The 26,850-nt window shown below is 38.8% G+C and overlaps 2 long non-coding RNA genes and 1 pseudogene across 9 annotated transcripts in view; all 3 read left to right on the forward strand.

Moving 5' to 3' along the window:
• LOC132658039 (uncharacterized) overlaps nt 1–9,520 on the forward strand; it is a 36,897-nt gene extending 27,377 nt beyond the window's left edge. Inside the window, exon 2 of the long non-coding RNA XR_009597004.1 lies at nt 1–9,520. This exon is cut by the window's left edge and continues 21,725 nt beyond it. This is a non-coding gene — a long non-coding RNA (uncharacterized LOC132658039).
• Nucleotides 1–26,850, forward strand: part of LOC105615111 (uncharacterized) — a 95,401-nt gene that overhangs the window by 31,611 nt on the left and 36,940 nt on the right. For all 8 annotated transcript variants that reach the window (XR_009597001.1, XR_009596992.1, XR_009596995.1 and 5 more), the window contains 2 exons: nt 14,070–14,223; nt 24,641–26,097. This is a non-coding gene — a long non-coding RNA (uncharacterized LOC105615111). The remainder of the gene's footprint in view (nt 1–14,069; nt 14,224–24,640; nt 26,098–26,850) is intronic.
• LOC132658035 (craniofacial development protein 2-like) lies at nt 14,230–18,397 on the forward strand (annotated as a pseudogene).

Below are 26,850 nucleotides of genomic sequence, written 5' to 3' on the forward strand. Positions count from 1 at the left end.
GAACAGATTGGTAGTATTAGTGATTGCCAAAGGTGGGGAGTGGGAAGTGGGTGCAATATTTAAAGGTGGTCAAAATGTACAAACATCCAGTAAAAAATAAATAAGCTCTAGGGATGTGTGTACAGCATAATGAGTGTATTTAACAATATTGTATATTTGAAACTTGTTAAGAGAGCCTGGCAGGCAACAATCCATGTGGTCACTAAGAGTCAGACACGACTGAGTGACTAAGCATAGCACAAGCACACCCTGGTTCGGTGCTTCCCCATTCAAAAAGAAAAACAAAAACAAAACTCTAAGGGTAAATATTTAAAGTTATCACAGAAAAAAGTTATAGTATGATGACTGATGTTGACTAAACTAATTGTGGTCATCATTTCACAATATATACAGTCCATCCTAAAGGAGATCAGTCCTGGGTATTCATTGGAAGGACTGATGTTGAAGCTGAAACTCCAATACTTTGACCACCTGATGCGAAGAGCTGACTCATTTGAAAAGCCCCTGATGCTGGGAAAGATTGAGGGCAGGAGGAGAAGGGGAAGACAGAGGATGAGATGGTTGGATGGCATCACCGACTCGATGGACATGGATTTGGGTGGACTCTGGGAGTTGGTGATGGACAAGGAGGCCTGGCATGCTGCGGTTCATGGGGTCGCAAAGAGCTGGACACGACTGAGCAACTGAACTGAACTGAACTGAAAAGAAAATAAGAACTATTTCTTTACTATGGCCGTTTGGGTCTCATGGACATCAGCTTAATTAGCTTTCAGAGCAATGTTTTTTGGGGGACACTTTCCTCAAGTGAAAATCTTAAAATTTCAAGCACTAGATGTTGGGCCCAAACCCTTCATTTTTCAGCGATGAGCTGGGAGTTATGAGATCCTTCCAGCTGTATGTCACTGTGTCAGGGATGTAGTTTGTGCAAGGGTGTTTCTCAGTCTCTCTTACCCATTTTTATGTGACTATTTTCTCATTTGCTCAGTATGTAGGAGCCATTCAGTAGATTTCTGAATTCAGTAGATTTCTAAGAGAGAACTGCTCTATCAGTGGCTATAGATTTGATGTGTCCATTGGAGGAGGTGAGTCCAAGAGTCTCTTATGTCACCCTGTTGCAATGAAACCACACTTATTGAATTCTTAAAAATCACCCTTTTATTTCCTCTTTGATTTCTTCAGTGATCCAATGGTTGCTGAGTAGCGTATTTAGCCACCATATGTTTGTGTTTTTGGAATTTTTTTCTTGTAGTTTATTTCTAATTGCATAGCACTGTGATTAGAGAAGATACTTGATATAATTTCAATTTTCTTAAATTTACCAAGGCTCACCTTGTGGCCCAGCATGTGGTCAATCCTGGAGAATGTTCTGTGTACACTTAAGAAGAATGTGTAGTCTGCTGCTTTTGAGTGAAATGCTCTATAAATATCAATTAAGTCCAACTTGTCTAAAATGTCATTTAAGGCCTGTGTTTCTTTATTAATTTTCTGTCTAGATGATCTGGCCACTGGTGAAAGTGGGGTATTAAAGTCTCCCACCATTATTGTGTTACTGTCAATTTCTCCCTTTATGTTTGTTAGTATATGCATTACAAATTAAGATACTCCTATGTTGAGAAAAATCACTATTTTAAAGATGAGGAAATAGACATTCAGATGTTAGATAATCTAAGATTACCCACCTAGCAGGTGACGGTACTGGGCTTTGAACCCAGGTGGTCTTCTGTGAGTCAGTGCACTTGCTCTGCTCCCAGTTTGTGGAAAGGGCCGTTTTGAGACTTATAAACCAGCTTATTATATAGACATATAAACCCAGTGAGAATAAAAGTTGTCATTTTCAAATTCCAATGAGACTAAGAAGAGAGAGAAAAAAGGAAGCTCTTTGATCTATGCTTAGGCTGGCACCATTTCAGGCATTTGCTCTAAATATGAGCTCCAGGGAAGTCACTCTTACATTTTCTAACCAAAATGAGCTGCTTATGCTGTCAGCTGCTTTCACAGACACTAGAGGAATTTTTGTACTGTCATCTCTTTGACTGGGTATATGTTCATTTAAATGAAGATCTGTTTTATGCCTGCGGCTTGTTTGTATATGGTATCATGTAGATTCTACTAACTTAGTTTTTCAGAAAACTATTCTTGACCTAATGAAACTTACATGCAATCCTTTTCAGATTACTAAATGATTATATAAATGAGGAAATTGGTGTCTTTTAGCAAAGTTAGTGATGTAGATCATCAGACAATAATAAGCTGTTGTCTGTGGACACTTGCTTTCCTGATGCAAGTCTTTTAATGACTATGGCATAAGTCAGAGACAGAGAGGAGCATCTTGAGTAAATGGCAATTAGTCCATTTCTGTTGGATTATAGAGTTTCTATATATCAGTAGTTCTTTTTCCAACTCCTGAGTTTATAGGTCTCGGGTGATGCCTGTGAGATTTCATTTCTAAAGAGTTTCTGGAGGCTGCTGCTGCTGGTCCAAGTACCATATTTTGAGAATGACTGTGACAGACAATGGGCTTCCCTGGTGGCTCAGATAGCAAAGAATCTACCTGCAATGCATGAGACCTGGGTTCAATCTCTGGGTGGGAAGATCCGCTGGAGAAGGGAATGCTACCCACTCCAGTATTCTTGCCCAGAGAATTGCATGGATTGAGGAGGCTGGTGAGCTACAGTCCTTGGAGTTGCAAAGAGACGGACATGACTGAGCAACTAACACACACACACACACACACACACACACACACACACACACACACACACCAGGCAAGACAGAAGTAGTGGAAGTAAAGACTTTATGCACTAGATCCAGATTGTGGAGGAGTTTCAGTACCAAAATAAACATGTGCACTCTGTCCTGCACATAGTGGGAGGGCATGGCAAAGTTCAAAGGCATGAAGTCACAGTGAAAGCATATTTTAAGAAGGATGATAGTACTTGAAGATCTATATTTGGCTGCTATTAGATAACTCCATATGACTGTACAAACTACCTGTCTCTGCATATTCAAAACTAGGCTCTTTTCCCCTGATTTTTTTCTCTCCTATTATGTTCATTTCTATGTTAATGGCTCCGCTATATTTCCACTTGGCCAAACCAGCAACCTGGGCTTCATCTTTGACTTCTTTTACCCCTGAAATTCACAGCACTTTGTTATCAAGCCCTGCTATTTAAAAAATATCTTTTGAATCTGATTCTTAATTCCTTCTGTGTATATCATATTGCCTGGACCATTGTAGAAAGTGCCTGACTTGTCTCACATTTTCTAGTCTTTTTCCAGCTCTAATTTCTTTCCGTATTCTTCAGCTATTCTTTTTTAAGATACATATTTGATCATGTCACTCTTTTTTTTTATGGTTTCCTATTACTTATAGAACAAAATTTGAACTTTTCATCATACAAATTCTTTTGCCCTGGCTCTTTCCACCTATCTTCATCTTCTGCCACAGTGCCCTAAAAAATAATACACTCCAGTCACACCGTATCCACTATTCACCTTTCTTTGAGCATCATACCAGGCTTTTAATGTACTTATATATCTAAATCATTCTCTTTGCCTGAGAATTACTTGTTATTTAAGACACAGCTTAAACATAGCAACCTCTCTGAAGCCTTACATGTTCTCCTCTTCTAGAAAGGGTTCATTACATCTTCTGTGTTTATCTTATTAAACTTTACACATATCTACAGTGTCCTTGGGCTTCCTCGATTGCTCAGCAGTAAAGAATCTGCCTGCAATGCAGGAGACGTGGTTTAGATCCCTGGGTTGGGAAGATCCCCTGGTGGAGGAAATGGCAACCCATTCCAGTATTCTTGCCTGGAGAATCTCATGGACAGAGGAGCCTGGTGGGCTACAGTCTATGTCACAAAGAGTCAGACACAACTGAGTACACACACACACACACACACACACACACAGAGTGTACCTATTATCTGCATTGTACTCACTTATGTAATTGTCAGTCTCCTTCACTAGACTGACACAGGAACCATGTATCCTCATTGAAGAGTTCATTATTTGGTGCATGTAGTTCAGTTTAGTTCAGTCGCCCAGTCATGTCCGATTCTTTGCGACCCCATGAACTGCAGCACGCCAGGCCTCCCTGTCCATCACCAACCCCTGGAGCCTACTCAAACTCATGTCCATTGAGTCAGTGATGCCATCCAACCATCTCATCCTCTGTCATCCCCTTCTCCTCCTGCCCTCAATCTTTCCCAGCATCAGGGGCTTTTCAAATGAGTCAGCTCTTCGCATCAGGTGGCCAAAGTATTGGAGTTTCAGCTTCAACATCAGTCCTTCCAATGAATATTCAGGACTGATTGCCTTTAGAATGCATTGGTTGGATCTCCTTGTAGTCCAAGGGACTCTCAAGAGTCTTCTCCAACACAACAGTTCAAAAGCATCAATTCTTCTGCACTCAGATTTCTTTATAGTCCAACTCTCACATCCATACATGACTACTGGAAAAACCATAACCTTGACTAGATGGACCTTTGTTGACAAAGTAATGTCTCTGCTGTTTAATATGTTATCTAGTTTGGTCATAACTTTCCTTCCAAGGAGTAAGTGTCTTTTAATTTCATGGCTGCAGTCACCATCTGCAGTGATTTTGGAGCCCCCCCCCAAATAAAATCAGCCACTGTTTTCACTATTTCCCATCTAGTTGCCATGAAGTGATGGGACCAGATGCCATGATCTTAGTTTTCTGAATTTGATGCATGGAGAGTGCTATATAATACTTTTTGGGTAAATAAAATGAGCTAATTAATGCACAGAGGGATTTTAGGGTAATAGTCTAGAAGCAGCAAGACAAGTTAAAGGGAAGTGGTCCCTTCTTGATGGAGTAATAAAATCTAAAACTCAAGTGATTTTTATACAGGGAAAAACTGAACAGAAGAGAAGAACATTGTAGATTAGACCTACTAATTGACTGCTGTGAGCAAGAAAGAAATTGAAACAGTACTATAACCTTGAACTGTAGTGACTGGAAAAGTGAAATAGAGAAATCCAGAAATGAGTGTAAGGTCTGTAGTTGCATCTCTGTTTTTCCTTTCTGATTTTGGTGATGCATGTCTTTTCTTCTAATTTATTCCAATTTGAAGCTTATTGGTTTATCTTTTCAAAGTATGTGTTTTTATTGGTTTTATTTTGTTTGTTCATTTTCTTTCATTTAAGCCATTATTTTATTTCCTTCTGTTTACTTTGAGTCTCATTTTTTCTTCTCTCCTTGATTTCTTCAGTTGTATCATTGATTTTAGTGTTTTCCTCTTTTTTAATATAACCCTTAATGCTATAAATTTTCCTCTAAGTAGCACTTTAGCAATGTTTCAATTTTCATTCAGTACAAAATATATAAAGTTTTTTTCATGATTTATTCTATGGCCCATAATTTTTAGAGGTGTTTTAGTTTCCCCAGAGATTTTTTCCCAGATATCCTCTGTTATTAATTTCTGTTTTAATCAATGGATCAGCTTGCAGTTAGAGGAAAATACTCTATTTTATTTCATTCTTTTAAAATTCACTGAGACTTGTTTTCTGGACCAGAATATGTTCTTTCATGATGAATGTTCCATTGGCCCTTGAAAAGATTAGATAATCCTCTATTGTAGGTAGAGTGTTCTATATATGTCAGTTAGGTCAAGTTAATTAATAATGTTGTTTAGGTCTTTCTACACACTTAATGTTTTATTTGTTTGTTTCATTTGCTAGAATATCTAACTATAATTGAATTTGCATATTTCCCCCTCCATTTCTATTAACTTTAGATTGATGTATTTTGAGTCATTAGATATAACCGAATATCTAACTATAACTAAATTTGTATATATTTCCCTCCATTTCTATTAATTTTGGATTGATATATTTTGAAGCACTTAGATATATATACACATTAAGGTTCTTATATCCTCCTGGACAGTTGACTCCTTTGTCATTATGAAATACATCTCTTTATCTCCGGTATTTTCCTTGTTCTTAAATCTTATTTATTCTTACTTTAACTGAAAATATAGTCATCCACTTTTCTTTTTCGAAGAGCAGCTAGTGCCACATTTAATTGTCTTTTTAATGTTATCTCCTATTCTTCAGATTCAATAAAGTCATTTTGGTTAAAGTTGACACAATTTCCCCCTAACCTTCTAGAGTTGTTCAAGATGTAAGGCCTCAGGCCCCTCTCTCCCTCTCCCCTCAGGAATGATTCATTGGTTCTTTTCAGTGGTCATGCAGGACAAAGGAGAACATCAGGGGAGTATCCAGGGATAACTGCTAGAACCTCCAAACAGCAAAGAGATACCACCATATATCTAGTCTGTTTGAAAGACAAATTCCATTCAACTCAAGGCTAAAAGTTTCCTTTGAAGTACCTTCAGACCCAAGGAAGATGGAGGTGAGAGGAGGAACAGGGGGCTCCTATAGCCTATGAATTTCACTAGTGCCTTAGAATAGATTCTAGGGTCAGGAAGATCCCCTGGAGAAGGAAATGGGAACCCACTCCAGTACTCTTGCCTGGAGAATTCCAAGGACAGAGGAGCCTGGCAGGCTACAGTCCATGGGATCAAAGAGAGCTGGACACTACTGTGTAACTAACTTTTACTTTCATTTTAGAATAGATCACTACATCATCAAGGGCTTCCCTGGTGGCTTAGTGGTGAGGAACCCACCTGCCCATGCAGGAGATGGGTTCAATCCTTGGGTTGGAAAGATCCCTGGAGAAGGAAATGACTACCCACTTCAGTGTTCTTGCCTGGGAAATCCCATGGACAAAGGAGCCTGGCAGGCTATAGTCCACTGTATTGCAGAAGAATCATTCATGACTTAGCGACTAAACAACAACAGCAAGGAAGTCAGGGAGTAATTGGGAGTGGAGGGTGTGGGCCTGCTGTTTGAGATATGATGTCAAGGAAAGGCTCACTGAAAAGGTGACATTTAAGCAGAGACCTGAAGGCAAGAGAGTCTCCCTGAAAGTATCTGAGGAAGAAAGATCCCAGCAGGGTGGACAGGTACTAAGGTTCAAGGCAGAACTGCTTAGATATTCAAGGAACAGCAAGGAGGTTAGTCTGGTAGAAAGGGGAGAGAGGCAGGGGATGAGAGGTCAGAGAGATGGGGCAGGGTGGCAAATAAAATAGGGTTTTACAGATTATAGTAGAGGTTTAGGGCATTTATTCCCAGTGAGATTGCTTTGGAAGCAAGTTATCCATTTTTAATTCAAATATCCTCAAACCAAATGTCCACAAGACTTGTGTTACTTAATTAAGTATTAATAGACCAATTTCTATTTTGAATTATTTTTTTGAAATTAAGTGGATCATGCTATAATCTTATTAATTTAATGTTGAGAAAGACCTGCTTGGTATTTTGGTGGGGCCTCTAGTTGCCAAAGTTCTTAGAACAGCTCAGCCATTTTTAGATTTTTATCTTTCACAATGTTTGGCTTATTTTTTTAGCATATCAGGGCCAATACTTCTGTAAAACTATGATACGTTATGGACAGTTTGCAAACAGAAGAAAGCCTGTTATAACATTCTAGCCTGTTAGCTAGAATATTTTAGTTTAATTCAATCATTTATTCAGCAAGCATTTAATTTGTACCCATTAAATTCCAGGAATTGTGTTAGTTGGGAATGCAAAGATATATAAAGGCTCTTTCCTTAAAGAGCTCACAGTCAAATAGATGAAGCAGGTTCACAAATAAATAATTGTACTATGATGTGGCCAGTGCCTAGTACTTAGATGCTGTTAGATACTTGCTAGATTGATAATGGTTGCACCAAGATGGAAGTATTTATTTTTGTCTGAGGAAGTCAGGGACAGAGGAATAATTTACAATGAACCTTCAGTTTCATGAAGATAGGACATTGTCTGCCTTATTCACCCCCAGCATCTAGTATAGCATCAAGCAAATAATGGGTGCTTAGTAAAAGTGTATTGAACAAATGAATGATTGAATGAGGAGATGGTTGAACAGAGTCTGAAGAAGGAATAAGGTTTGTTTGGGAGGGAGGCGCACATTGTTGGCAAAGAGTACAACGTATGTAAAAGATATGGAGACGTGGAAAAGCATAATTCCATCCCAGTAGTAATATTAGGTTTCCATTTAAAGTACTCTGCCAAGTCCCACACTTGAGACACGATCGATATATATGCTTATTTATGGAGTGTTTCTTATGAATTGTACACAACTAGAAACTTCCTAAAACATTCAATAATTAGTCTATACTTATGCAGTCCACGGGGTCACAAAGAGTTGGGCTTGACTGAGCGATTGAACTGAACTAGCCAGTTGAAATATCTACATTTTTAGTACAAAAAACTTTGTTGCCCAATTTCTTTGTTAAAAAGTATATATTATATATACTGGCTTTCTAGGTGACTCGGGGGTAAAAAATTCACCTGCCAGTGCAGGAGACGTGGGTTTGATCCCTGGGTCAGGAAGATCCCCTGGAGGAGGGCATGGCAACCCATTCCAGTATTCTTGCCTGGAGAATCCCATGGACAGAGGAGCCTGGTGGGCTACAGCCTATAGGGTCACAAAGAGTCAGACACGACTGAAGCAACTGAGCACACTTGCATACATGCACATAGTTGTAGGAACAACCCTGAAATCAGAACAGAACAAATAATATTATCCTAACAATATAAAGATTGATTCTCTTGAGCAAAATTAGCGGGGAAAAAAATATCAGAATTTTCCATACAGTAAAATGTACTATTTTATTCATTAGTTGTGCGGTCAAACCTTCATCAAGGTATAACAAGCCCTGGGAGTGATTTCTATTGAATGACAAAAGAAGTAGAATAAAATTCATTTAAAACTGGCTCACAACAGCTCTCCTGCATGTGCTATAAACTGCTAAGATCAAGTCACAAAACATTATTTTGAGGAGAAAGGGTTTAGTGAACCCTAGAAATTGGGTTTGATTTATGCCAGAAAATCTGCCTTTTCACTGCTGAGATTTCTATGGAAGAAAGCCACAGTCTTTTACCAAACGGTTTCTAAGGAAACCCCTTATAGCACAGCATCTGAAAACAATTTGGTTGTTAATGAGAAATGGTTCTCACGATGGTGGGAAAGTGTTGACTGAAAGAAAAGGCTTCTAGATCTGGCAGTTAGTCTGTAAAAAGTGTCTGCTATTCTACAGTTACGTTCCTGAAATTTCTACATAGATTAAATATTTGTAGGTCTTATTTCATAGTTGTTCTTACTTGTGAATATATTCTTTTAGAATAGTTTTTGTGCTAACAATGTAGATATGTGAAATTGCAAATATATTCAAACAAGTTGTTTCTCAGAATCTGTGTACTCTTATGGATTTTTCCAATCTGTTTTGAAATTCCAGCATGCTGTAATTCGTATATATTTGGCATTGAATTATAAGTATATAAAAATAATTTGCATAAAAGTCTGCTAAAAGTCTTAAAGTATAGTGAAATATTTATATATTCTTTAAATCCATTTAAAAAATACATTCTGAAATGCCCCAAAAGTTGTATTTGTTTTTTTTAAGTTATTCCTCAAAAGAAAGTAATTACAATATTTTAATGATAATCTTATTATAAAAATTTCAAGATTAAATTTTAATATCTAAAAAAGCACTAAACCTCATAGCTTAAAAAAAAAAAAAAGCTAGGATATACACTCATTTCTCTAAATTGAATTGAATTTAGATTCCAAAATAACCATACCTATATTTCCTTGAAGACTTTTTAAGTTATGAAACGAACAAATTCATATCATGATTTCAAATAGATTTTCATCTGTGGATGATTCAGAAACATGAATGAATATATGACAGATACCCAAAGAGTAACCACCAGAAGTTCAGAGAAAAGCATTTAGAAATACTTCTCACCCTGGGAGCATTAAGAGCTTGTGAGTCTATGTAAAAATGTGATGTTCAGTTGTTGTCACTTGAAAGCCTATGGGTGCATCACTTTGCCCATGGCTGCCACCCATCCATCTGTCCCCTGGTATGTTTTCTGTTTTAGACTTCTGTACCAGGCAGAGCTGCCAACAGTCTTCTTGTTGTCCTCAGTTGCTTTCCTCATTTGACCCCACCTCATTTCTCTTTCTTCCCTGGTCTTTGAACTTCTTCCACTTTGGGCAGCTGCTTTCATTTGCAGTTCTGCTTTGGGCAGGGAAAAAATTCTGCCAATGAAAACAGGAAAAATAAGAAAACAAGGGGGACTGCAAGTGCTTTGCATGTGTGCGGCTCCCTGGCAGCCCACTCTGGGGTCTTTCCACTCACTGGGTAGCAGACCGAGAAGGATCCGCTGTTGGAGACTAGCTCAAAGTGACCAGAGACCATCCCACAGGCCTTTTTTTCTCATCTAAGAAAACAAACACAGAAATCATGTGCGTTGAAAAAAGTTGGAAGGTGTTATATTTTGTGTTTACTCACCCAGTCCATACTCTGAGAGCATATACTCTCCATCCAGTTTGGTCAGACCTATACAATTAGCAATATTTCTTGGTTACAGTAATAATTTATATATTATTTTTGATTATGACATTTAGAAGGAAGGAAAATGACCCTTTTTTCTCTTCTCCCTTATTCCCTATAATACAGAAACCCAGAGGGCAGAAACTTCTTATCTAGCTTTCTCACAGTGGTATATGATAGACAAACATATATATGAGAGTATTTTGTAAATATTAGCCCATGAAGAGAAAGATTTACTGAATAGTGTTACCTTTATTCATGTAACAAACCTCTAAGGAATGCACTGTTTTGTGATAAGGTGCTAGGCCCTTGGGGATAAAATGACGAATAAGACAAGGGACCCTGTCCTCCAGAAGATCTCACAGTCTAGAGGAGGAAAGAAATATGTAGAAGACAAATTATAATACAACTTTATGTAAATGAGCTAATAATGTTCTTACTGGAACACTTAATATCTGAAATTGATAGAACTTAACCAGTTACATGAAAACCCAGGGAAAGCACTTAGTATAGTCCTTGGCAGATTGAAAGCACTCACGAGATGTTAACTATATCCATGAACATCTTTACCTTTCCTATTTTCGTATTCTCGTGCCAATAATGAGTGTGTATTTTTTAGGAGAAATGAAATGTCTGTGTTAGCATTCCATTGTAACTTATGTTCAACCACAGTTCCTAAATAACACATTTGATGATAAATACAAAGATGTGAAAAATTGTCCATTAGCTAAGAGAACATGGAAGGCTTTTCATTTTACTTCCACATTTCATTTTACTTCCATTTCAGTAGCTTTTCCTTTTTGGAAAATGAGTATTCAACTGTATAATGATACATTTTTATTTAAACAAGGTAGGGTTTGGTGGATTTGGCTCTGGATGACCATCTAATGCTGTCATTAATATTCAGTTAACTTCTGAATATTAGGGATTTCTTAACTTAGCAGTATTGATATTTGGGGCCAGACAGATTTCTGTTGGGTGGAGCTGACCTGGGCATTATGGGATGTTTGGCAGCATCCCAAGCTTTTACCTCCTTGATGACAGCACCCTTGTCAGTTGTGACACCCCAAAATGACTCCAGGTACTGTCAAATGTCCTGTGGGGGGCGTATCACCCCTAATTGAGAACTGCTTTTGATCATCTGGCCCTTGATTTTAAGCCAATGGGACAGTGTAAGCTGACCATGGTACAACTTTTCTTCCAGTAGGGTAGGTCTTCAGTCAGCCATGCTCCTTCATGCATTCAGAGCCTAATACATTCAGTAGCCTCAGAGAGATACTGGCAAAACCATGATAAGTAAGTTTGTTCTTGCCCTGAAGTAGCTCTTGTCTCAAAATTTGTAAATTAGGTTGATTCTTCAGGTTTTGTAAGTGTACCAAGTGATTCTTAGTAACACTTTGAAGCAGTGTCCTGAACTTCTTAGTTAGCTGAAATAAATTTCTCAAATCAGGTATTATTATGTGGTATCAAAATACTTCCACGGCAGTGGACAAAGGTCTATAATTTTCTTCAGACTATATATTAATGTTTTTTGTGCATGTAATAAATTGAAATTCATTGCTCTATTTTCCTACTGAGATATTTAATTATTCATTTTTTATGTTGTCTTTTTCTCTCAAATCTTTTATAAATGAACACTTGTGTTATGGATTTGCAGGGTAGTGACAGCACCTGTCTTGATACATAGAATTCTTATTGTTTGGACAGCTGTCTACACTGGACATTTGTACAGACACATTCAATTTTGAAAGAATAATTGTGTGATTAAAATATGTTATAATTGTGTCACTGAAGCTAAACTGAGTGTTCAGCTCATCATCAAAAAACCTTAAAAAGTATCTGCATTTAGTTTATGTTTTCCAATTTCTCCATCTCTTTTTTGTTGTTATTGTCATTGTTGTTGTTTCTCAAGCTTTTATCAAGTGTAGTAGAAAGACTTTTGAATACATATATATAAATAGTATGTATAATATAATATGCATATTTAAAAAATTTATTAATTTTTGCCTAGCTGAAAAATTTATGACCTTTTGATTTCACTTGTTTGACTTAGTATGAATAGAATGGTAGATTTCTAATTTATATTCTCTCAAAACTTTAATATATTTCCATATATTTTGGCATCTAGTGTTACTGCTAAAATCTAGAAAATTTATTATCTTAGTGATTAAAAAATTTTGAATGAGGCTTGAAACTTATAATCCAATTCTGACAATATAAAGAAATATGTTGTAAAAAAACAAACAGGAGATTAACATTGAATATACAATTATTAGCTAAAGTACAAATTTTGTTCAAATTTCACAAAACTTTATGCTATTTTCCATTATCTGTTTTCATATCTTACTCAAGACTCCACATTGAGCAGCTTCAGCTGCGTATGCAACAAATTCTGGTAACTTTTCTTTTCATTTTTATTCTGTTACAAATATTTTCTTATTTTCCTTGTTATAGCTTCTTAGATACACCCATCATTTAAAGTGGACATTTAATGTCCATATACATGAGATTTTTAAAACTATCTTTGATATTAGTTTCTCATTTTGATATTAATTCCTCATTTAAGTGCTTTCTTCTCTGCAATCACCCTCTGTATTTTTTCAGTCTTCTAATTTTATTGAGGCTTTTAATGGTTAAGTTAAATATCTCTCTTGGTCAATGTCACAGTGCACTTGAAAATATGTTATTTTCAAATATCTTTTGATAATATTGATTTCTGACATAATCCCAAAGTAATAAGAGAACAGACTCTGTATGATTTCAATACCTTTAGACCATGAAATTTTTGCACCTTGTTTTATGTCCCTAGATATGATCCAGTGTCTCCTAGTTTACGGTCTATGGGAACTTGAATTTATATCCTACTATTGTGTGAAAATTGTATGAATTTTAATTATGTTGGAAAAAAATAACAAATGATGCCAAGTACTATAATTAAGCATTATGATTAATTTAACATCAAGTATAGAGTGACATGCAACATAATACTTAGTATTGCATTTGAGCTGATAAGATGTTAGAATAATATAGTTAAATATAGTTAAAATAGTGAAACAATAACGTAAAGAACTACTCTCTAGCATTTTAACATCTTTCTGGCATTTACCTAGCAATTTGTATATGCCTAAGTGATTCACCTCTAGTTCATAAATTTATATTAAGAATCTGAATTTTATGGTTCTCTATATGTAACTAGGAAGAGAAGACACTGGCGACCCACTCCAGTACTTTTGCCTGGAAAATCCCATGGAGAGCGGAGCCTGGTAGGCTGCAGTCCATGGGGTCGCTAAGAGTCGGACACGACTGAGCGACTTCACTTTCGCTTTTCACTTTCATGCATAGGAGATGGAAATGGCAACCCACCCCAGTGTTCTTGCCTGGAGAATCCCAGGGATGGGAGAACCTACGGGGCTGGCGTCTATGGGGTCGCACAGAGTCGGACACCGCTGACCCGTGACTTAGCAGCAGCAGCAGAAGCAGCATATGTTGCTAGTAAAGAAACATCAAGGATGAATAGTTGTTTTTACTTTTAATACTTCTCTTATCACTGAAATCTTTTCTATGGAGATTTTTATTTTATAAATCTAGCATTATTTTCTCTTACCTTGAATATGGGGTATCTCTTCACAGCTGCTCCAGCAAAGCACAGCTGCTGCTCTTTACCTTGGATGAGGGTTGTCTCCTCACTGGCCACCCCTCCTGACCTTGAACTTGGAGTAGCTCCTCTCCGCCCTCCTGCACCTGTGCAGCCACCGCTTCTTGGACGTGGGACCCAAGTAAGATGGTAGGTATTGCGAGAGGGCATCAGAGGGCAGACACACTGAAACCATAATCACAGAAAACTAGTCAATCTAATCACACAGACCACAGCCTTGTGTAACTGGTTGAAACTAAGCCATGCCATGTGGGGCCACCCAAGATGGGCGGGTCATGGTGGAGAGGTCTGACAGAATGTGGTCCACTGGAGAAGGGAATGGCAAACCACTTCAGTATTCTTGCCTTGAGAACCCCACGAACAGTATGAAAAGGCAAAATGATAAGATACTGAAAGACAAACTCCCCAGGTCAGTAGGTGCCCGATGTGCTACTGGAGATCAGTGGAGAAATAACTCCAGAAAGAATGAAGGGATGGAGCCAAAGCAAACACAGTACCCAGCTGTGGATGTGACTGGTGATAGAAGCAAGGTCCAATGCTGTAAAGAGCAATATTGCATAGGAACCTGGAATGTCACGTCCATGAATCAAGGCAAATTGGAAGTGGTCAAACAGGAGATGGAACGTCAACATTCTAGGAATCAGTGAACTAAAATGGACTGGAATGGGTGAACTGAACTCAGATGACCATTATATCTACTACTGCGGACAGGAATCCCTTAGAAGAAGTGGAGTAGCCATCAAGGTCAACGAAAGAGTCTGAAATGCAGTACTTGGATGCAATCTCAAAAACAACAGAATGATCTCTGTTCATTTCCAAGGCAGAGCATGCAATATCACAGTAATCCAAGTCTATGCCCCAACCATTAACACTGAAGAAGCTGAAGTTGACAGGTTCTATGAAGACCTACAAGACCTTTTAGAACTAACACCCAAAAAAGATGTCCTTTTCATTATAGGGGACTGGAATGCAAAAGTAGGAAGTCGAGAAACACCTGGGATAACAGGCAAATTTTGCCTTGGAATGCGGAATGAAGCAGGGCAAAGACTAATAGAGTTTTGCCAAGAGAACGTCCTGGTCATACCAAACACCCTCTTCCAACAACACAAGAGAAGACTCTACACATGGACATCACCAGATGGTCAACACCAAAATCAGATTGATTATATTCTTTGCAGCCAAAGATGGAGAAGCTCTATACAGTCAGCAAAAACAAGACTGGGATCTGACTGTGGCTCAGATCCATGAACTCCTTATTGCCAAATTCAGACTTAAATTGGAGAAAGTGGAAGAAGCCACTAGACCATTCAGGTATGACCTAAATCAAATCCCTTATGATTATACAGTGGATATGAGAAATAGATTTAAGGGACTAGATATGATAGACAGAGTGCCTGATGAACTATGGATGGATGTTCATGACATTGTACAAGAGACAGGGATCAACCATCCCCAAGAAAAAGAAATGCAAAAAAGCAAAATGGCTGTCTCAGGAGGCCTTACAAATAGCTATGAAAAGAAGAGACGCGAAAAGCAAAGGAGAAAAGGAAAGATATAAGCATCTGAATGTAGAGTTCCAAAGAGTATTAAGGAGAGATAAGAAAGCCTTCCTCAGCAATCAATGCAAAGAAATAGAGAAAAACAATAGAATGGGAAAGACTAGAGATCTCTTCAAGAAAATTAGAGATACCAAGGGAATATTTCATGCAGTGATAGGCTCAATAAAGGACAGAAATGGTATGGACCTAACAGAAGCAGAAGATATTAAGAAGTGGCAAGAATACACAGAAGAACAGTCTAAAAAGATCTTCACGACCCAGATAATCACGATGGTGTGATCACTCATCTAGAGCCAGACATCCTGGAATGTGAAGTCAACTGGGCCTTAGAAAGCATCACTACGAACAAAGCTAGTGGAGGTGATGGAATTCCAGTTGGGCTGTTTCAGATCCTGAAATATGATGCTGTGAAAGTATTGCTCTCAATATGCCAGCAAATTTGGAAAACTCAGCAGTGGCCACAGGACTGGAAAAGGTCAGTTTTAATTCCAATCCCAAAGAAAGGCAATGCCAAAGAATGCTCAAACTACTGCACAATTGCACTCATCTCACAAGCTGGTAAAGAAATGCTTAAAATTCTCCAAGCCAGCCTTTAGCAATATGTGTACTGTGAACTTCCAGATGTTTAAGTTGGTTTTAGAAAAGGCAGAGGAACCAGAGTTCAAATTGCCAACATCCACTAGATCACTGAAAAAGCAAGTGAGTTCCAGAAAAAAACATCTATTTCTGCTTTATTGACTATGCCAAAGCCTTTGACTGTGTGGATCACAGTAATCTGTGGAAAATTCTGAAAGGGATGGGAATCAGACCACCTGACCTGCCTCTTGAGAAATCTGTATGCAGGTCAGGAAGCAACAGTTTGAACTGATCAACAGACTGGTTCCAAATAAGAGAAGGAGTACATCAAGGCTGTATATTGTCACCCTGCTTATTTAACTTATATGCAGAGTACATCATGAGAAATGCTAGGCTGGATGAAGCACAAGCTGGAATCAAGATTGCTGGGAGAAATCTCAATAACCTCAGATATGCAGATGACACCACCCTTATGGCAGAAAGTGAAGAAGAACTAAAGAGCCTTTTGATGAAAGTGAAAGAGGAGAGTGAACAAGTTGGCTTAAATCTCAACATTCAGAAAACTAAGATCATGGCATCTGGTCCCATCACTTCATGGCAAATAAATGGGTAACAGTAGAAACAGTGGCTGATTTTATTTTGGGGGGCTCCAAAATCACTGCAGATGGTGACTGTAGCCATGAAATTAAAAGACGCTTACACCTTGGGAGGAAAGTTATGACCAACCTAGACAGCATATTAGAAAGTAATGTTTGTGCCAACAAAGGTCCGTCTAGTCAAGGCTATGGTTTTTCCAGTAGTCATGTATGGATATGAGAGTTGGACTATAAAGAAAGCTGAGCACAGAAGAATTGATGCTTTTGAACTGTGGTGTTGGAGAAGACTCTTGAGAGTCCCTTGGATTGCAAGGAGATCCCAACCAGTCCATTCGGAAGGAGATCAGCCCTGGGTGTTCATTGGAAGGACTGATGTTGAGGCTGAAACTCCAATACTTTGGCCATCTGATGTGAAGAGCTGACTCATCTGAAAAGACCCTGATGTTGGGAAAGATTGAGGGCAGGAGAAGAAGCGGACGACAGAGGATGAGATGGTTGGATAGCATCACCAGCTCAATGGACATGAGTTTGGGTAAACTCCGGAAGTTGGTGATGGACAAGGAGGCCTGGCATGCTGCGGTTCATTTGGTCGCAAAGTCAGACATTGACTGAGCTACTGAACTTGCTGACTGACTGAAAGCTTAAAGAGAGCTTCCCTGGTAGCTCAGGTGGTAATGAATCTGTCTCCAATGCGGGTGACCTGGATATCTTCCCCTGGAGAAGGGAATGGCTACGCATTCCAGTATTCTTGCCTGGAGAATTCCATGGACAGATGAGCCTGGCAGGCTACAGGCCATGGGGTCACAAAGAGTTGGACACAACTGAGTGACTAACACTTAAACTAAATTTAACCTAACTCAATAAAGCTAGAAAATAAATGTGTTTGTGTTCAAAGCTATCTGCTGCTCTGAGATGACAACTTAAACATTTTGGTCTTTTCAATACAAATATACCACAGACTTTTGATTTGTTTGAAATAGATTCCAATGACCCATTCTAATGTATTATGGTAAGAAGAATAAAGGAAAATTTCTCTAATTTCATTTATTTGAAAGATATCCCTATTGTCTTAGCCTAGTTTCTCCCTAAATAGATAGAAAGACAAAATATATGCAAGTGACATAACGTTATTTAAATAATAATACTATCACTGTTCTGAAGTCACCATACTTCAAGTGATTCAAGATATCTGGCTTTTGTTTTGTAAAAGTTATTTAAGCTACAAAGCTACATTAACTTTGACAGAAAATCTGAGAAGACAGGTGTTTGGGAACGCATGTAAGAATTAAAGATTTTAAAATTTAAAAAATTAAAAAACAACAAAAAAAAAACAATGTATTTTTGTAATGAAAACTATTGATATATTTCCTTGTTCACTATGTATAGCAATGAGCTTTTGTTCCTTGATAAAATACAATTAACACATTTCAATGCTGAGCATGTATTATAACGGTTTTTTTGGGGGGGAGATAAATTATGTAGCATATTTTTATGTGTGTAAAAGAAAGGGCATGAGAAAATTGAATCAAATCCTTTGGAAATCTAATTAATGAATACTCAAACTTAACTAAATAGTTGTTTCAAGTCAGAAGTTCATTTAATTGAGAAACTTAGGAGAGGGTGGTATCCTACTAATAACAGTATTGCTAGGACTTCCCTGGTAGTTCAGTGGTTAAGATTCTGCCCTTCCAACTGCAGGGGGCAGTGGTTCAGTTCCTGGTCAGGGAACTAAGGTCCCACATGCTGCATGGCCAAAATAATAGTAATAACAGAACCATTATTATCATCATTTTACTGTTGAGGAAACTGAGACACAGGAGGTTTATTCAGTACTATCTCTCAGGCTCTTACCCTTTGAAAAAATTACTTCCTTTGAAATTTCACAAGTAGAGCAAAGCAGTACATTGCCACACAGGGTATAACACATATATCCCAAAGTGGGTATAACCACTTCAGGCAAATTTTTGTTCTAGGCAACCCAGTTCAGATACTCCATTGCTTCTTGCCTGATATGCTCTAAATGTCTGAACATCTCTAAATGTCTGTTATAGGATGAATGAATATGAACATTTTCTCTTGGATGCATAGCTGATTTTTAGGCTATAAGTAGAAAATGCAATTTGCTTTAAAGAAATACATTTTAGGGACTTTTCTGTCCAGTGGTTAAGAATTTGCCTTGCAATACAAGGGACACAGGTTCAATCCCTGGTCAGGGAACTCAGATCCCATGTGCCTCAGAGCAGCTAAGTCCACTAACCACAACTACTATCAAGCCCTAGTGCTGCAGCTAGAGAATCCATACACCAGACACTAAATATCCTCCATGGTCCAAAGAAGATCTCATGGGCCACAACTAAGGCCCAACGCAGCCAAATAAAGTTTTAAAAAGTAATAATTAAAAAATTATTTTAAGATACATTTTATAAATGACTTGTCCTTGACAATCATTTCAGTAGTATTCTAAGAAGCAGCTATATACACACCAGAAACTAACACAACATTGTAAATCAACTATATTTCAATAAAATAGATTTTTAAAACTGAGGCCTGGTCAAGGGATCAGTACATTTTCAAAAGTAAATCAATTTTCACATCACAGGCCAGAGCAGATGTGTTATTGTCACATCATGTCTGTCATACAGACACGGCCCTTAAATTATAAGTACATATGAGCTGCTGAAACCTCAAGGCTTGGTGCCTTAGGAGCCCTGTTTTCTGAGAGCAGCGAGTATAGTGAAGACCATCTGCTTTGGAATCAGACTGACCTGAGGTTGAGTCATAGCTTTGCGGCTTTCTTTAGGTGCATGACCATGGAATTCCTCAGTTGTGATCAGAAGATGAGAATAATTACGTCCAGCTATAGGCTTGTTTTGTGGGTTAAAGAAAAAGTATATATACAGGCTAACATAAAACAGATTGTATTAACATTCTCAGTTGCAGGCATATAGGAAGCAAAGAAAAGAAGGAAGGGGAAAGGCAGGGAAGGAAAAGAAAACTGGCTAAAATTTTAAAAAATTAATTAATATTAAGGGTTCAAACGGTACTCTCAGATTTGATTTTGATGCATTTCTTCAAGTGCTTTTCTTGATATTTGCTTTATTTTGGAAGAAGTTCTTAATGCTGACTCTTACCACCTCTATATTAACATCTTACTGATTTCCAATTTAACAGGAAAAAAGGGTCAACTCCTCTCAGAAAAATCCACAAAAGTCTTGGCCTTATCTTGATTAAATTCATATTTGCATGTTTCCAGCCCCCAAACAGTTGTTTTAAATAACTCCAACCTAGATCACATACCTACCTCCAGAATCTGGGATGATTTCAGTTCCATCCAAAGCATAAGGACAAAAGGCACAGGGAACATTGTTCCCTAGAGAAAAAGTGTAGGTTTATTATTAGAAGAAAAGAGAATGAATCTTGGAAGGCAGTTTCAGGAAAACGTCTACTACATTGGCATTTGGGCTTCCCTGGTGGCTCAGATGGCAAAGAATTCACCTACAGTGTGGGAAACCTGAGTTCAGTTTCTGGGTTGGGGAAATCCCCTGCAGGAGGGAAAGGGTACCCACTTCAGTATTCTTGCCTAGAGAATTCCATGGGAGAAGACAATGGCAACCCACTCTAGTACTCCTGCCTGGAGAATCTCATGGATGGAGGAGCCTGGTAGGCTTCAGTCCATGGGGTCGCTGGGAGTCAGACACGACTGAGCGAATTCACTTTCACTTTTCACTTTCATGCATTAGAGAAGGAAATGGCAACTCACTCCAGTGTTCTTGCCTGGAGAATCCCAGGGACAGGGGAGGCTGGTGGGCTGCTGTCTATGGGGTCGCACAGAATCGGACACAACTGAAGCGACTTAGCAGCAGCAGCAGCAGCAGCAGCAGCAGCAGCAGCAGCAGTAGCAGCAGTAGCAGCAGCAGCAGCAGCAGCAGAGAATTCCATGGACAGAGAGGAGCCTGGCAGGCTACAATCCATGGGGTCACAAAGAGTTGGATGTGACTCAGTGACTAAGCACATTGTCACTTAATTTAATGGCAGTTATTATTATTGTATGCATTATTAGATCACTTGTAAAATCCTATTAATCCCATTATGTAAAAGAAAATCATTCTATTTAACAAGTTTACTCAGAAAATATATTCGTATTTCCAGTTTCAGATATTGTAATACACCCCCCTTCCCTTGCTTCAACGTGGGCATAGTGAGCAAGAATTCCATCACATACCTAAGTGGCACTCTCATCTGACTTTTTGTTTGTTTGTGTTTTGTTTTTGTTTTCTTGGTTTTGAATCCTTACTTCTTTATCTAACTTTTATGAACCTCAATTTTCTTGTCATTTTCTAGGGAGTGAGTAAAAGTCACTTAGTAGTGTCTGATTCTTTGTGACTCCATGGACTATACAGTCCATGGAATTCTCTAGGCCAGAATACTGGAGTGGGTAGCTGTTCCCTTCTCCCGGGGATCATCCCAACCCAGAGATGGAGCCCAGGTCTCCCGCATTTCATGCAGATTCTTTACCTTCTGAGCCACCAGGGAAGGGAGTGACCCAACCAAGTTTCTTTACTTTTGACCAATGTATTGCTACTCCTTGTAGAATATAATCAATTATTATAACTTTGCTTCCTTCCTTTGTTCGAGAAGCCAGAATCTGTTACTTTTTTTTAGTAACTCTAAAAAAATATTTTTTATCTAAGTTATTTCTGGTTGTTGTTGTTTAGCTGCTAATACCTATATAGAAACCACCACTTCTGGTTTCTCTTTTTTCATTTTGACTCTAGAGGGAAAAACAGGGTACATATAGGTTCATTGTAGGCTCCACAGAAACTGAAATAAGGTGCATGGGCATCTTGGATGTTGTGACTGTGGAAGGAGTCAGCCTCAGTTCAGTTCAGTTCATTTCAGTTGCTCAGTCGTGTCCGACTCTTTGTGACCCCATGAATCGCATCATGCCAGGCCTCCCTGTCCATCACCATCTCCTGGAGTTCACTCAGACTCACGTCCATTGAGTCGGTGATGCCATCCAGCCATCTCATCCTCTGTCGTCTCCTTTTCCTCCTGCCCCCAATCCCTCCCAGCATCAGAGTCTTTTCCAGTGAGTCAACTCTTTGCATGAGGTGGCCAAAGTACTGGAGCTTCAGCTTTAGCATCATTCCTTCCAAAGAAATTCCAGGATTGATCTCCTTCAGAATGGACTGGTTGGATCTCCTTGCAGTCCAAGGGACTCTCAAGAGTCTTCTCCAACACCGCAGTTCAAAAGCATCAATTCTTCTGTGCTCAGCCTTCTTCACAGTCCAGCTCACATCCATACGTGACTACTGGAAAAACCATAGCCTTGACTAGACGGACCTTAGTCGGCAAAGTAATGTCTCTGCTTTTCAATATGCTATCTAAGTTGGTCATAACTTTTCTTCCAAGGAGTAAGCGTCTTTTAATTTCATGGCTGCAGTCACCATCTGCAGTGATTTTGGACCCCCAAAAAATAAAGTCTGACACTGTTTCCACTGTTTCCCCATCTATTTGCCATGGAGTGATGGGACCGGATGCCATGATCTTTGTTTTCTGAATGTTGAGATTTAAGCCAAGTTTTTCACTCTCCTCTTTCACTTTCATCAAGAGGCTTTTTAGTTCCTCTTCACTTTCTGCCATAAGGGTGGTGTCATCTGCATATCTGAGGTGATTGAGATTTCTCCCGGCAATCTTGATTCCAGCTTGTGTTTCTTCCAGTCCAGCATTTCTCATGCTGTACTCTGCATAGAAGTGAAATAAGCAGGGTGACAATATACAGGCTTGACGTACTCCTTTCCCTATTTGGAACCAGTCTGTTGTTCCATGTCCAGTTCTAACTGTTGCTTCCTGACCTGCATACAGATTTCTCAAGAGGCAGGTCAGGTGGTCTGGTATCCCCATCTCTCTCAGAATTTTCCACAGTTTATTGTGATCCACACAGTCAAAGGCTTTGGCATAGTCAATAAAGCAGAAGTAGATGTTTTTCTGGAACTCTCTTGCTTTTTCCATGATCCAGCGGATGTTGGCAATTTGATCTCTGGTTCCTCTACCTTTTCTAAAACCAGCTTGAACATCAGGGAGTTCACGGTTCATGTATTGCTGAAGCCTGGCTTGGAGAATTTTGAGCATTACTTTACTAGCGTGTGAGATGAGTGCAATTGTGTGGTAGTTTGAGCATTCTTTGGCATTGCCTTTCTTTGGGATTAGAATGAAAACTGACCTTTTCCAGTCCTGTGGCCACTGCTGAGTTTTCCAAATTTGCTGCCATATTGAGTGCAGCACTTTCATAGCATCATCTTTCAGGATTTGGAACAGCTCAACTGGAATTCCATCACCTCTACTAGCTTTGTTCGTAGTGATGCTTTCTAAGGCCCGCTTGACTTCACATTCCAAGATGTCTGGCTCTAGATTAGTGATCACATCATCATGATTATCTGGGTCGTGAAGATCTTTTTTGTACAGTTCTTCCGTGTATTCTTGCCACCTCTTCTTAATATCTTCTGCTTCTGTTAGGTCCATACCATTTCTGTCCTTTATCAAGCCCATCTTTGCATGAAATGTTCCCTTGGTATCTCTAATTTTCTTGAAGAGCTCTCTAGTCTTTCCCATTCTGTTGTTTTCCTCTATTTCTTGGCATTGATCGCTGAAGAAGGCTTTCTTATCTCTTCTTGCTATTCTTTGGAACTCTGCATTCAGATGCTTATATCTTTCCTTTTCTCCTTTGCTTTTCACCTCTCTTCTCTTCACAGCTATTTGTAAGGCCTCCCCAGATAGCCATTTTGCTTTTTTGCCTTTCTTTTCCATGGGGATGGTCTTGATCCTTGTCTCCTGTACAATGTCACGAGTCTCAGTCCATAGTTCATCAGGCACTCTATCTATCAAATCTAGGCCCTTAAATCTATTTCTCACTTCCACTGTATAATCATAAGGGATTTGATTTGGGCCATACCTGAATGGTCTAGCAGTTTTCCTTACTTTCTTCAATTTGAGTCTGAATTTGGTAATAAAGGAGTTCATGATCTGAGCTACAGTCAGCTCCTGGTCTTGTTTTTGTTGACTGTATAGAGCTTCTCCACCTTTGGCTGCAAAGAAGATAATCAATCTGATTTTGGTGTTGACCATCAGGTGATGTCCATGTGTAGAGTCTTCTCTTGTGTTGTTGGAATGGAGTCAGCCTAGATCTTTGCAAATAAAGAGGGAGTGACAGAGTTAGGAAAGATTAAGGAGGCTATCTCTCAAATAGATGGGTACTAAGGAATTCCTTTTTTTAGACTTTATTTATTTGGACTCTGCTGGGTCTTCGTTGCTGTGTGTGGTCTTTCTCTAGCTGTGGTGACCTGGGCTGCTTTCTAGCTGCGGTGTGTGGACTCTCATTGTGGACTCTTCTCTTGCTGCAGAGCATGGGCTGTAGAGCTTGCGGACTTCAGTAGTTGTGGTGTGTGGGCTTAGTTGTCCCGTAGCATGTGGAATATTCCTGGACCAAGGATTGAACCCATGGCCTCTGAGTTGGCAGGCAGATTCTTAACCACTGGGCCACCAGGGAAGTCCATGGAAATCTTAACACATGGGTAATTGACCTGAAGAGCAGAGGGTCTGCAAATTGTTCACAACAACACAACCCTGAGGTGTAGATAGGTGGAATTATTGGTTCAATTTTATGTACAAGAAAACTCAGGAACAGAGAGATTAAGTCATGGAGCCAGGATTCAAATTTCCTAATTCATTGTCAAAGCCTAAATTCTCAAAATAGCAAATCTCTTCACAAACTTCAGGAATTAAGGCACCTACAACTCTCTTGCTTTCTTGCTTTAGATTTCTTGTGCTGCAGTCCATGGGGTCACAAATAGTCAGACACGACTGAGCGACTGAACAACAGCAACAAGAAGAAATCCAAGTCTTGGGGTGGTTTGAAGTCTTGTAAATACCTCTGGATCAAAATTATATCCTTTTTTTCCAGATCTTACTCAAATCTCAGTTATTATTTAGCCTCTGGTATCTCCGTTAAAACATATTTGTAGCTGGACAAAGAAATAAAGCTTTACATGAACAGCTTCTATTAGAGCAATAATTATATAATACTTATATAAATAATTATATATAATTATATAATAATTAGTGACCATATTGCAATCATGATGCAAGAGGAATATGGCTATGAGCACTTTATGCTTATTATCTCATCTCATCCTTTCCACAACCTGATGAGGTAGACTACCATTATTTCTACTGTAAGTATATAATATATGTAATAAAATTCTTAGAGTACATGTATGGTCATTACACCATATTTATATAATAAAACTACAACTCTGGATATGTGACAAGTTTAACAGATATTTAGTTAATGAAAACATGAAGGGGTTAATTAGCAATTATCCTACTGCAGCTTTAGCCCTTCAAGAATTCTTTGGAAAAAAGGAGCTATTCACTATCGGTGCTCTGTCAGAGGTGGTTTCACTTGACTTAGATGGTTTTCTTTCTTTCTTTATTCTTCCAAAATGATTCAGTTTCAGAATTGTTCTTTAATCTTTAATATCTCCATTAAGAAGAGTTTCTATCAAGTGCTTCAAAAGTACACAGTTCGAGGGAGCACTGCTTGTCCCTGGCTGGCTAGTGAAGTGGAGGAGGCAGGCATCTCAGCCAGCCCCTGAACGCTCGCTCAGAAATGCAGGCTGATGGGCAAGCACATGCCAAGAACCCATCTCCTTTCTACCACATTACTCTCTTTTCACTGGGTTTCCGTGTGTCCTTTGTAGTCCAACCTGCAAGCTACTTTGAGACAAAGATAGATCCATCTCTGGCCAATCTAGGAATAAATTAGTTCCCTTGCTTAAAAAAAAAAAACAAAAAAAAAACGAGAGGACCTTTAAATATTGAACTCATGGGTCAAATATTTGAAATTCCTTTCCTCTCAGATTAAAATCCTTTGACTTTGTCTGAAGCCATTGCATTAGATGAAAGGTTTTGTGTGTGTGTGTGTGTGTGTGTGTGTGTGTGTGTGTATGTGTGGTTGTTGTTTAGTTACTGTCATGTCCAACTCCTTTACTTCTCTGCTAATTTGCCAGCTGTGAACTTGGCACCTTTAGGAGATTGTTATGTAGTTGAACAAGGGGTAAGAATGGTCCAAGATGACAAAATGGGTAAGTTTAACAAAAATATGGGACCTTCAGTTTGATACTACATTGCTGATGACAGTTATTTGACTCTTGACAGTCCAGTCATAATGAGACGGTATACTACATAAGCAAAGGCCACAGGAAGGATTGATGGTAAGTGTCAAGAGGGTGTGGAGGAAGTGGGTAACAACCTCTTTTCCCAACTGGTAGTGTCTTGTTTTGCCTTGTAAGAGTTCAAAGAAAAGTGCATGAAGCCCTGATGTATTCAGGAACAACAGTAACAACAAAAAAATTAGGTTTACTGAAAGATGCAACACTTTTTCACCTTTTCTCCATTTACAGGGACTTGCCCTCTCCACCAAGCTCTCTTTATTTTCTTCTCAAATGTTATTTCATGTCATTGTGTCAGGCTTAGGCTATTGGAAAAGCCTATGTCCTCTGTAATTAAAGTTTTAAATAACATGAAGTTTACCCTGTTATTAAAAAAAAAAATTCAGGACCTCCCTGGCGGTGCAGTGCATAAGAATCCACCTGCCAATGCAGGGGACATAGGTTCAATCCCTGGTCCAGGAAGATTCCACATGCCTCTGGGAAACTAAGCCCATGTACCACAATTATTGAGCCTGCATGCTGAGAGCCCATGTTTCTCACAACAAGATATAACTAGAATAGCCCCTGCTTGCCACAACTAGAGAAAGCCCAGGTGCAACAATGAAGACCCAGCACAAACAAAAATTAAATGAATAAATAAAATTTTAAGAATCAGTTGCTTTTTCTGTGGGGAAGACTGTCGAGGATCCTTAATTTCTATCCTTCTGTAGAACTTGTGATAAAAGGACAGATAAACTTAAGTAAATCCGGGGTGTAGAGCTCCTTTAAAATGTGAGAACCTTGTCAATGGGTTAA

The sequence above is a fragment of the Ovis aries genome, chromosome 1 (genome assembly GCF_016772045.2).
Source record: "Ovis aries strain OAR_USU_Benz2616 breed Rambouillet chromosome 1, ARS-UI_Ramb_v3.0, whole genome shotgun sequence".
NCBI classification, from domain to species: domain Eukaryota; kingdom Metazoa; phylum Chordata; class Mammalia; order Artiodactyla; family Bovidae; genus Ovis; species Ovis aries.